Raw genomic sequence first — 14124 nt, forward strand, 5'->3', positions numbered from 1 at the left:
TTTACAAGTTGGATAATTCAAGATAATAATAGATAAATATAAATATGAAAGTTTTCAATTTAAACAATTCAATTTCATAAATACTGCATTTTTGCCTTGTGCCGAATTATAATTTTAAGGAATTAAATTTTGTGAAAGGTGCATTCTTGCGTTGTGTTAAACGGCATTCGTATCTCGTTTAACTACTTACCTATATTTGTATGTATGCAACTGAATCGCCTAATAATAGCTTTACATATAAAAAGATTAGCCTAGTTTTCGAGCTTAACTGCCTAATCTGTTATTAGAAAAAGAGATTAGCCAAGCAAAATTATAATTAAAAATATCTGAGATTAAACCGATAACTTTTTGGTGTCCAACCTAGTTTTATCGATTATACTTGCGAAGAAGAGGAGGAATGTCAAATGTTAAATAAACAAAAATTGACGCTAGTAAGGAAAATAGGTTTGTAAAGGTATTTTTAACAAAATATTCGGTTAAAATATATTTTTTTTTAATATTTTTATTGAGCTTTGTACCACGATTGTTTATTAGGAAAAATTGAAGAAGCAACGAAGTCTAAGTGGTAGAAGTTATAGCACTATTACGGAGATCACTACATCTCCTCATCAGACTTCTTTTTTCTAGACTTCAGCAGGGATCGAACCTGCGAATTCGATGTTCAAAGTCAGAAGCGTTAACCACTGAGCTATGTACATCCCGTAAACTCTTGTTGCTAATTCATTTTCCTTATTCAACAAACTACTATCAAGTGCAGCTGATTTGCCGCTATTTAAACTCGACAGCGTGGTTGTTGTTGTCAATTCTATACATCCATTTGCTTATTTGCTTTTTTGTATGGTTTCAGGCAGGCTCTTCCTAAACTATGTATTTTGTCAATGTTATTGTGGCTTGTTAAAATGAATTAGCAACAAGAGTTTACGGGATGTACATAGCTCAGTGGTTAACGCTTCTGACTTTGAACATCGAATTCGCAGGTTCGATCTCTGCTGAAGTCTAGAAAAAAGAAGTGTGATGAGGAGATGTGGTGATCTCCTAAATAGTGCTATAATTTCTACCGCTTAGACTTTGTTGCTTTTTCAATTTTTCCTAATAAACAATCGTGGTACAAAGCTCAATAAAAATATTAAAAATAACAAGTAAGAAAGTCTAAGTTCGGGCGGAGCCGAACATTAAATACCCGGCGCAAGTATTAAATACATATATGTTTTTCACCTTTCCGAAAGCTACCGCTACATGGTAAGCCGGGGTGTATCAATTTTGAGTAAATTAGCGTCCTTAAATTTCGAAATATTGAAGTTTCAAGCATTTCCGAAATTTACCGTTATATGAAAAGCGGTCGTAATTTTAGTCCGATTTCAATAATTTTCAACGTTGTTCTTCTATGTGGCAAGCACAATAACCACACCAAGTTTGGTACAAATTGGTAGAACGGTTACCGAGATACATATATGTGATCATAAGTGGGCGGTGCCACGCCCATTTTCCAAAACTTTATCATAACCGTATTTCTTGGTAAAGAAATGTTGGAAGCATCAATTTTGAATAAATTAGCTTTAATATTTACTGATTTATCGAAGATTTCGTATTTCTCTAAATTACCGTTATATGGGATGTGGGCGTGGTTATTCTCCGATTTTCAAAATATTCCGCCATTTCGTATGTTATATCAAGGCCAACAACTGTGCCGAATTTGGAAGAAATTGATGAAGCGGTTACCAAGATATACACATGTAACCATAAGTGGGCGTGGCTACGCCCATTTTCCAAAAATTTATAATATTCTTATTTTTTGTCTAAGACTTATTGTAAATATCAATTTTGAGTGAATAATCTTCAGTAGTTACTAAAATATCGCCGTTTTCGTATTTCTGAAAATTACCGTTATATGGGAGGTAGGCGTGGTTATTGTCCGATTTTGCCCATTTTCAATACCATCCGTCCTACACCCGAAAGAAGTACACGTGCCAAGTTTCGTTAGGATATCTTAATTTTTACTCGAGTTATCGTGTGCACAGACGGACAGACGGACGGACGGACGGACGGACAGACAGTCACCGCTTAATCGATTTCTCTTTTCATTCTGATCATTTATGTATACATTTGTCTATATCTATCTCGATTCGTTTTGCCTGTTACAAACAACCGTTATGTGAACAAAGTTATAATACCCTTGTGCACAAGTGCGCTCGGGTATAAAAATGTTAACAAGCCACAATAACATTGATAAAATATATTTATATGGCATAATATGTGTTGCAGAAAAAAGTGACCACGGTGGTACAGAGAAGAAGTTTCACTTTTCCTCGAGTTGTGTGAATAACAAGCACAACCAATTTGACAGCTAAAGAGCTTTGATTGAGATTATATTTATATGTAAACGTACTTTCATGCTTTGCCGGTCGCATATGTTTACACATCAAATTTCATGAGTACCTATTACTCACCCCTTTTTTTGTTTAATTGTACTTTCCTTTTCTTTTTCTTCTTTCTTTTTACTTCTGTCAGTAAACTGTTTTTGTTACAAATAGTATAAATAAGCAATGGGAAATAAGGCAAAATTTGTTTTATTTCCAACCTTTGTTGGAAATAAAGCAAAACTCAGATTTTGGTATTATTTCCCATTTAAAAGTGCAATAAAGCAAATTTTACTTTCTGGCCGTTTGTGTTATTTCATCAAAACTATTTCACACCATCGAAGGGGACATTTTTTGGAAGAAACCAAAACACCATTAAACATTTAAATATTAATGCAAAAAACATAACATTGTTGCCAGCATCATATCTCACGAAATATCGATATTAGCGATTTGGTGTTCTCTTGTTATTTACGAGATAGGGGCAAAAAAACGGAAATTTTATGAAAATATTGGGTTTAGTGACCCGTACTAACTCGTCGGTGGGAGTTTGCGTTACGCCGCAATGGACACTTCTGTAGAACGTTCAATTCTGAAGAAAACCTATCATTGACCATGATTGTACCGAAAAAGGCCTCTGAGCTATAGAATTTTGAAGAAAAACAATCAAAGTTTACGTGTATTTTATATGGGAAATCTTTGCAAGCCTTGGGCGAATACTTAATGTTAATATTAAGAGGTCAAATTTTCGAGGAGTTTTTGTTAGGTCTTCCTCAAAATTTCGAGGTAGGAGTGAAATAACACAATAACTGCAAAAAAGCACCCTAATGCACATATACACGGTTAAAAATTTGGGTTTAATTTTTAAACGGCGCTGGGACTACTGCCTCTTTTAATCTTTTATAGTCTACTTTTTAAACCAGTCAATAGTTTTAAGCATAGTTTTAGTCCGAAAAGTTCGTGGTTTAAAAATCAAACCAAAATGTTTTAATTCTAGTTTCTAGGTTTTATATATAGAAAATTTGGGTTTAAAATCTAAACCGAAATAGAAAATGTTTGCACACAGCGAAATGTGGTGTTGATTAAAACTCAACATATGAAAGCACATTTACATGCGTGGCTGTAGCTGAGTGTGCAAAGATGCTTGATACAATTGGTTGGTACCAAGGCTGTCCGGGTTCAATCCCAACCAGACGGAACATGAAATTTAGGATTTTTTATTTTTTATTCTTAATCAAATATAAAAATGTTTGGGTTTAAAATTTAAACCGAACTGTTTAAATTCTAAACTCAACATATGTGCTCTCTTTTTTTTAAACGTGGAAGGTTTGTATTTGAAACTGAATTTAGTTTGGTCATATATGTAGTCCAAAAAGTTTAAAATCAAAACCGAAATTTTTAACAATACGGTCATATCTCTGTTATCCAATCCAATAAACTGAAACACACAGGAGGTTTACGCTCCTTATAAAACGCTCTCCAGTGGCCCCAACTTTGGTTCTTCGCGTAGTCTCAAGAGTGGAGAGAGGGCCTCCAATGAAATGCTGGCCTTGGCGGTACACGGTCTGCTGTTAGTGTGGAAGCGACAAAAGTAAGGGTTAAGTTTCGCTTTGGGCAAGTCGCCCTCCGTCTGAAATCGGCAGGTGTCACCACTGTTGATAGCGGTAGGACTAGATTACACTCATGGGAGCGGAACTAAACGGCCAAAAGACAGAGGTCGTTATTGCCTAAGATTACTTTTCCGGTGAACCAGAAAACTCACCCCCAGAAACTAGTGGACTATGGCAGACAGATGTTAAAAATACTTGTAAAATAATATTTAAATACAGAATGCTGATACCTTACATAAAAATTATTTCAAATACAAATACAAAATATTTTTTCAAAAAATATTTAAATACAAAATACGTCTTTTGAAAATACTTTTGTTATCACATGTACATTATCGCCACCTCCCTGCAAACCAACATTTCTGCAATCTTTAAGAGTATCGGCAATGTGTTTCGATATCGAAACAGACTCGTAGAGAACTTTGTGTACGGTTTATTTAAGAAAATTCTGAACAAATTCTTCACATTGCACCACTAACTCAATGTTTTTACTGAAATTTCGTAAAACAATCGTAATGTACACAGTAAATTTAATTTTAAAAAATTCCATAAAACTCGCGAAGGAAAATAATGATTCTCAACGTTTTTTTTAATGTATCCTTACTATTTAGATATCTCTGAAAGAATGGTTTGCAGGACTTCTGTAAAAGGCCACAACCAAGAAAAACTCACAAATTTACTTTTTGGTTGAATATGATACATTTCATCGAATTACAAGTCCCACATCGTTTAATGCAAAAAACAGCTTCTTATGCATTTCAGTTGACGATATCGTTGATTGTTGTTAACTGCTTGCTCTGTCAGAAACAAACATGGGCATCGAAATTTCGTCAGAGAGAAAATAACTTTTTCTTTCCTTCTTACGTGACCTTGTGTCTTTCGTTCATGTGGTATGTATGCAAAATTGAGCAATGCGAAGGTCCCGGGCTTACTGCGGTAATTTGTATGCTGCGCTTTGCATGACTTAAAGTATTTTAAATGCAAATACAAATTGTAACATATCCGGCACCTAGTCAGCCCAGCTCCACTGGTGAGTTGGAAGATATGGTTAACTCTTTTTCTCGGGTTTGCTCAGAGGCTTTGGCCAAGGCTTGTCCTGACCCTAGACCCAGGGGCAAGAGAAAAGCCCTGTTGGTTCCGAGAACTCACTGCGAAAAGCCTGTAGAACGCATCTCAGCAAGGCAGGAAGGCTGAATCACGAATCTGAGTGGCAAAGATATAAGCAGTTTTTGCGTAGGCACAAGAAGGTTTGCGGGAGGCCAAGAGGTCGTGCTGGAGGGATTTCTTTAGTCGCGTTGAGACTACTTTCGAGACTGCCAGATTAACAAAAATACTATAGATATCCTCGAACCCGGTCGGGTTTCTGCAGAAGGAAGACGGTAGACAGACCACGAAACGGTAGAAACGCTCCTGGACACACATTTCCCAAGGAGTTCGCAAACAGGGGGCTAGTGATAGAAATTTTTCGAAAAGTATCGAGTACTACTCGTTTAGAATACTCTAAAGAAGAATCGATGCCAGTACTCATACTTGCAAAAAAGTATCGATGATACTCGTACTTCCAAGTATTTTTAAGGCAAACTTGAGAAGTAAACAAAAATCGTATTGCTTTGCTTTCATGACCTCTTCCTATTTGTAAGTTCAATAGACACTGCTGGAATCTGATCTAGCAAGGATTTCTAAAACACTTTTAGAAATAAACTTGCAATAAAATATACGTATGTTTATAGCAAAAAGCATATTTAAAGTTTTTAAAGCAATTATTTTATAAGTTTTTACTTCTTGCAAAATGAAATGTAATTCTATATCAAATAAAACACCTCTTTGAGGTAAAATTTTCGAGTGCCGAAAGCTGAACTAGAAACACAAAATTTATGATATCACTTTCGTGACGAAAATTATACGCATTTTTAACTGCCTTTGAAACGTACGGAAAATCTTTTATTTTTTATTCATACGAATCGTTGCAAATGTTCTGTTTTTTTATTTTTGTTTCTAGCAGTAGACGCAGTTTTGCAACGTTCCGAATAAATAAAAAAAAAAATTTCCGTACGTTTCAAAGGCAGTTAAAAAATGCGTATAATTTTCGTCACGAAATTTATATCATAAATTTTGTGTTTCTAGTTCAGCTTTCGTCACTCGAAAATTTTACCTCAAAGAGGTGTTTTATTTGATATCAATTATTTTGGGGTAGCAAATTTAAAATCGACCTAAATACAAACAATAATCTAAATGTTTTATTTTTCTCAACTAAATTGCTAAAAATATTATCTAAATCTAAATTATGTATTCAAAGCGATGTGTCCATTGAAACATATAATTTTTCGTATACGGAATAAAGCAAAAAAGAATGATCATATCCTCTGTATTCGAAAAAAATTAAAAGCAAATTATGAGAAATGATAAAAACTTATCAACTTGGTACCAACTTTGGATACAATAAACAACTGTATTCGTGTGATTGTCTTGAATATATTTTTGTTAAGATTTCTACCGGGTTTGTGGCGCAGACATGGGTTTTTTTAAAGAAGTTTTACTTCTATCACGTGTACGATGTTGCACTCGTGCTATTAAACTAATGCTTTTTTCTCAAGTAGTTTTGCTCAGTGCACGGTTAAAAGTTTCGGTTTTAATTTTAAACTTTTTGGACTACATACATATATGACCAAACTAAATTCAGTTTCAAATACAAACCTTCCAAGATTAAAAAAAGAGAGCACCTATGTTGGGTTTAGAATTTAAACAGTTCGGTTTAAATTTTTAACCCAAACATTTTCATAATTTAAAATATAAAAAAAGATCTTAAATTTCATGCTCCGTCTGATGGGGATTGAACCCGGACAGTCTTGGTAGCAACCAATTGTATCAAGCATCTTTGCACACTCAGCTAAAGCCACGCATGTAAATGTGCTTTCATATGTTGAGTTTTAATCAACACCACATTTCGCTGTGTCCAAACATTTTCTATTTCGGTTTAGATTTTAAACGAAATTTTCTATATATGAAACCTAGAAACTAGAATTAAAACATTTTGGTTTGAGTTTTAAACCACGAACTTTTTCGACTAAAATTTAAACCAGAACATATTAAAAATTGCTTAAAACTATTGACTGGTTTAAAAAGTAGACTATAAAAAATTTAAAAAGGCAGTAGTCCCAGCGCGGTTTAAAAATTAAACCCAAAATTTTGACCGTGTGGCAATTTACATATGTATGTAAGTAGTAGCGGCACATTGGGTGAACTAAATACATTCATACATATATATTTATGTACAACTGTAGCTAATATTAGCCGTCATCGATTCGCCAACAGTTGGCGAGTGACGAAACGAACGAACTCAATGAGGTGCAACCAAACTCACTATCGTCTGACCGTACTAGCTAACTTTGTTGTTGCTTTCACATGCAAAATTCTTCTTTAAGCGACCGAAACTCAAACATAGCGAGCGAGATGTGGCGAATCGATGGCGGCTATTGTACGCGTCTTCCCAGGTAGGTTAAGTGCGGGTGATGAACACATGTAGCATAGTTAAATACTGTGTACATAACAATTAAAACGTTGAAAATGTTACAATTTTGGCATATGACTGAAAAAAAAATCTAAGATACACACAAATTGTGGTTTCCAAGACATGTGCGAAGTGCTTAGCACAGCTGCATTCTTCAACTTGTCAACTCGCGGGAAATTCCCCGATTTGCAGGAAATTTCGGTTTAAGTGGTAATCGGAGAATGGGTATTTTTTCGGGGAACTGGGTATGTTATTTTCTTATCTCAAAGTAACCAAATTAGACGGACATGTTAATTTTTAACCATTTGACCCTTTTTGGAGCGACATTTTTTCAATTTGAATCGTAATGTCTCCACAATAAGAGTTTTCCCAGATATAAGCTATATACCAGATGAAAGCTAAGGTTTCGGGCTATATTTGTGGAAACTAAGAATAAAATCAACTGACCAGTTTTTGAGAAAATTCTTGAAATCTATATTTTCAGCAGCCCGATTTTTAGTTTTCAAGCGATAACGTTATGACATATTTTTATTTCATAAACACAAAAGATAGCGTTAGATAGCTGCTTGAAGACCCTTCTACTGATATCCACATGAATTACATGGACTGAGTAGTGCGGCCTCAGTTGTAGTTTAAAAATTGCAGTTTTTCGAATTTCAGGCAGTAGCCACGCCCACGAAGGCGTACGAATCAAAACATCCTGGAACAAAACCTTCTTAGTTTTTTTTGTACTTTAATTCCTGAAAGTTTGAAAAAAATTAAATGATGGTACGTACAGACGCCACATACATACCAAAGCATCTCGTAGTGGAGACACGAACCAAAACACATATACTTCTATATCTTTCCAACTAGTGGCCGGAACTTAATATGTAAGGTATCGTTTGAAAGGTATTGGCCTATAGAATAACACTAAATATGTTGGGTGTGCCCACATGCCCCCTTAAACCGGCAAAAGCAAAAAAACGTTTTTTGTTTCGCTACACTTTAACCTAATTTTTAAGAATCCGGTTAATCGCTTATGAAGCTTGAATACATTTTCTAGACACACAGTGCAAGACCTTTCCAACGATATCTCAAACATGTCGATTGGACGTCTGGACAAAAACTTCCAAATCTCGTGTATATATAAGCGAGTCATTTCAGCATGCTACTGTGACTGCTTTCGTCACTCGCGCGCACTGCCGTTCGCTGTGATTGTATAAAAATTTCATAGCTGTACCAATTATCAGTAGCTCACTAGAACAAAATATATCTGTGTTCATATGGAATAGTAGCTTATGTCAAAAGGCTGGCTTTAGTATAATGCGGCAGTCACAGCATACGATTGCGAATGACTCACTGGCGCCGAGCCGTTGCGGTATTGCCAAATAAACGTGCAAGAAATAGTTCTAATACTAGCAAGTCAATATTCTTACTAAGTCTCATCAATAAATTCCTAGTCGTTTAAAAAATAAAGGGAATGCCGCATTATACATAAGCTACTATTCCATACGAACACAGATATGTATATTAATTTTTATTATGGCAGTATACACAACTTTAAATCTGTTTTCCTTGAGTATTGGGTTTTTTGAGTTATGACCGTATTGAAGTAAATGAGCACTATATTCATGAACACCACATAAGCTACTATTCCTTACGAACACAGATATGTATATTAATTTTTAATATGGCAGTATTCAAAACTTTAAATCTTTTTTCTTGAGTATTGGGTTTTTTGAGCTATGACAGTATTGAAGTAAATGAGCGCTATATTTATGTACACGACATTCATATTGGATATAAACAGAAGATACTTTTCGAACCCAATATGTGTTGGCAAGTTTTTGTTAGTTTCTCAATTTAATTGAACGATCGAAATTTTATCTACTCCTAGCCTCTGCGTCAATTCGGAGAAAATGGAGCTTGTTCTCTTTACGAGAAGATACAAAACACTGCAGCTGGATCCGCCTGAACTAAACCAGCTTTACGAATAAAGCAAAATTCTTAGGGGCCATTCTCGACAAAAACCTGAGCTCGATGGAGAACACATGTGGGGACCAAATATCCCTGAAGAATTTGGCGCACACAAATACCCTCCATCAAAGCAACCAGCGATGCAATAAAAGCACAGCAACACAAACCAAAGCAGCCAGCCACCCAACTGTGTTTAGTTGCCATGACAACGCAACATGTAGCTGCGCGACCACGCAGCACCAAGCAACAGTGAGTCAGCACGTAGCTGAGGTCGCGGCTGAACGACTACGACTGGAGGGAGGATTGCTTGAGATTAGTTACAAAAGAGGACAATACATCACCACTCAGAACTAAAAAACTGAGATCCCAGTGAGGGTTGCGTAGCTACAACGGAATGGAGGGATTGCTAGTATTTAGTTACAAAAGAGAACGAGACATCACCACTCACAAGTAGTGAGTGAGTCGGCTTCGATCTCCGCTCGCCACAACCTAATGTGAAGCCGCGTACGGACGACACGCAATCGGCCGCCGTCAGCAGAGCGCCGCCAACAACGCCAATAGAAGCGCTACTCTCCGGCGTCACCAGAGCGCTACTCACTGACGTTGTTAGATCGACATGCTCTGGCACGACCAGAGCGCGACTCACCTACATTACAAGAGAGCCACATTCCGGAGTCACCAGAGCGCCACCCACCGGCGAGACCAGCGCGACTCGCCGACATTTCCGAGAGCGATACATACCGACGCCACCAGAGAACCACTTACCGACGTTAGCAGCGCGCCATTCATCGGCGTCAGCAGAGAGCTGCCAACCAGTACTAAAGCCACGCCACTACGGCATAGCGGGCCAGCAACGGAACCCTGAGCCCTTACACAGCCACCGGAAGCGACATTACTGAAATTTTCCATCGTGATATTTTTGTTATATGTTTATAGAAAGTAAGAAAGTTAGTGAATAAAGTACGATTTTCCAAAGCCCCGAAAACTACAAATTTATTGTAACGGACCCTGGACACGGCGAGTATACCCAGCGTTATAAAAGAAGCATCGGGGTAGCAAAAATGCTTCATTACAATCGGCGCCCGAGCAGGGAAAGGAAAATTTATTTTGAACAATCAACGCGAGAAAATGGCGGCGCTAGTCAGAACAACGTGGCTGGACAATACATCAAAGGAGCAACTAGTGTCTATTGGACAGGAATTGGGGATCGAGCATGCGGGCTCGAGAAATACGTAAGAGTATAACGGCTCTGACGGCCAAGTCATACAACGACCCGGAGATCCACGCTAAGTTCCTGTCGATAGAAATCACGATTAAAGACAGTGAGGCTACCTCGTAAGACGAGGATGAGTAGAAGATACCAGTACCATCGGATGAACGTGAGGGGAGTACGACTACATTTATGGAAAACTACACAGAACCAGTTGCCGCAACCACTACACCAGCCACCAACACACCAGCACCCGCCGCCAACAAACGTCGGGCCGAATGCAGGTACAACAAATCCTAAAGACCCACACTGGAGAAACTGGACGACCTTTAAGCGCTACTTCTTACGTTTTTTTCTGCCAGCCCGGTGTTTCGAACGCCTCGATGGTAGCACCCACGAGAGAAGTATAAAGAGTACGTGATCGCTATACAAAATCTGATGCGGCACGCCGGCTACAGCAGCGAGCAGCATTTGGAAAGAATTTTCCAAAACAGCCACCCGGAGTACTTATTATATATCCGGACTTCACCACGACAGCGGAACTACTCGCCATCACGGAAGAATATGAGGATATCTACAAAGGTCACAGGCGGACGACGAAAACATCGCGACGAGAGGTTGCGAGGCATGTTATCGGCGACAATCCGATGAGGACCACCACACAATCGGGTCAATCATCTCATCGAACCCCACCAGTGTGGACGACACAACACCCTCCAGTTCCACCACACCACTCAGCGATGAAAACACAGCGTCGTGTCCCATCCACGAACCAGACGATTCTAACAATGTATGTAGAAGATGCGGTTAGGAAGGACATTATGCCAGGCGATGCCGCAACGCACTGAAGTTATTCTGTTGGGAGTGCGGTCGAGCAAATGTCCGTACAATTGGATGCTGCAGCCGGCGTTAGGGAACCGCGACGGGGCTGCACCAGGAACAAGGCGCGGTAAGCAAACCGAGCTCTGTGCAAAAACGCAAATAATCATGCATCAGGAACGCTGTCGGTTGTACGCCCTAGTCCACTTGGGTGGAGAGCCAGCCAAAGCCGTCATCGATACCGGCGCCTTGAAAAATTTCATTACAATCAGCTTATCGGAGTACATGGCGGCCGCAGGGAGCGGAGAAAGGATAACGGTAGCCTTCGAGATACACATGGCCGAGGGCACCAGCAGCAAGATTTTCGAGGCCATGAGGACCGAGGATTGCCTCGGACAATCGGCGCACCACACAGTGTTGTACATCATGTCAGGCGCACTAGACGATCTTATCTAGACAGGAGCGAGAGGATGTACAGGGCCGACCATGAAGACCCCAGTGGAAGTGTCGACGAGCACACCTCCGTGGAGATATCCCAAAGTAACTGCAAAGGCGTAGCGATAACAAAGGAACCACGATGCAAGTGGTGAAGTAAGCACTGGAAGAAGTGCGCACCAACCCGGAGAAGTATGCGGACTATATGGTGCAGGACGGAAAACTCTATCGCCATATCCTGTGCCGAACCAAGAACGAGGAAGCAGTGCCCCGGAAGTTGTGTGTGCCAACCCCGCTTCGCCAGAGTATACTGCAGGAGAACCATGATGTGCGTGATGTGTGTGATGCGCCGGACACATGGGCATCCGCCGGAGAGTGGCGCTGGTCGCCAACCGATACCATTGACCAGGTATATTTCGCGATATGTACGCCAATGCGACTCCTGCCAAAAAAATGGACCGCAGCGACAGATCGGCGAGCAGCGTGAAGCGGGTAGGCGAACACATGGAGGAGGAGAAGGCAAAACGCCCCCGTGCCCAAGTCTTAATGCCGGTTTACATCGCTGGCGTACGAAACATCGCGACTGCACGCCCCGACGCAGCAGCCGCCGCCGCGAGACACGCGGAAATGACGCGCAACGCCACTGCACGGCGCGCCGTAACCATACGCGTAGTCGAAGTACGCACAGCTGTCGACGCGATACGCACTGCCACGTTACACACCGTCTACACCTACGCTACTAACGCGTAAGCAGGGCAACAAGCATCCGTAGGCTATACGGAAGTCACCGCATGCGCCTACCGCTACCACATCAGTTGCCGCCGCACACTCCATCATCAGCACTACGCGCGCCCTCACGGCGCCTATGGCTACTACACACATCAGCCCGGCAAGCTAGCAACGTACACCTGATCATCAGCCCCGGCTGAGGTTCAGCACCAAAGACTAACTATACACCACTTCGGCGTATACATTCATCCAAGGACTAGGGAAGCTCCAGACTACCAAGTAGGGGAGCATTAGACCACCGAGGTAGGCGGGGAGTGTGAGGACCAAATATCCCTGGAGAATCTGGCCCACACAAATACCCGCCATCAAAGCAACCAGCGATGCAATAAAAGCACAGCAACACAAGCCAAAGCAGCCAGACACCCAACTGTGTTTAGCAACACAAGTCATAGCAACACCCTACAGCCTTGTCGTTGCCATGCCAACGCAACATCACACAGCAACATATAGCTGCGCGACCACGTAACATCAAGCAGACAGCATATTAAAGATACAACACAGCCGCTCAACAGTCAGTCAGCACGGAGCTGTGGTCGCGGCTGAACGACTGCGACTGAAGGGAGGATTGCTTGTGGTTAGTTACAAAACAGGACAAGACATCACCACTCAGAAGTAGAAAACCTGAGATCCGAGTATGGGTTGCGTAGCTTCAACTGAATGTAGGGATTGCTAGTGTAGCAGTAGCTCTCTGATAAACCAAAAATTTTCAGGTAAAAGTGTTACCGTTTTTGAAATATTTACATTTTTTTAATTTAAAAAAATCGTGCCTTTTCATGTATTTTCTTTAACTGCATTTACAAACCAGGCTATACGTAGTAAATTTTTTATGTAAAATACTTCCAGATAGTTGCCCCTCCATACTCGAATGCAATGTAGTTAAAATTATAAAGGAACCATCATAAAATTATGACTATTTTGCGATTTTAAACTTTTTGATATTTTCTTCCCCAACTTTGACCATCTCTGGTGAAAAAAAAAATGTACTGAGCTATAGCTTTACATTACATAAAAAATTGTACATTTAGTAAAGATTTCAGAAAGGGAGTGGCACCTTGTACTGTTTCGAATAGAAAAAAAAAAGTTATAGCCGCTTTTGTGGGCAAAGGACTGAGACACGCTAGAATGTATTTAATAGATTTAAATTTAAGTTGCTCTTGTTACCGACCAATGACATGATAAATAGTACAAAGGTACATTATTACCTGCTCCTGACATTATTTTATGTTACTTACCGGAATTCGGACTAGAGTCTATAACAAGGGCTATATTTATCAATATTTTTTGTGAAGGATGGGTTTACGTGAAATAAAATATACATGAGTTGTTTGAAGAAAAATTTATTCATGTATTGATAAAATATGCTCAAATAGGCGACCTTCTACTCTAATACAAGCTCGGCACCTTTTAAGGAAAGACCCTTTTAGACTCTTAAACTCA

Source organism: Rhagoletis pomonella, unplaced genomic scaffold, assembly GCF_013731165.1.
Source record: "Rhagoletis pomonella isolate Grant_MI unplaced genomic scaffold, Rhpom_1.0 Rhpom_scaffold_00007, whole genome shotgun sequence".
NCBI classification, from domain to species: domain Eukaryota; kingdom Metazoa; phylum Arthropoda; class Insecta; order Diptera; family Tephritidae; genus Rhagoletis; species Rhagoletis pomonella.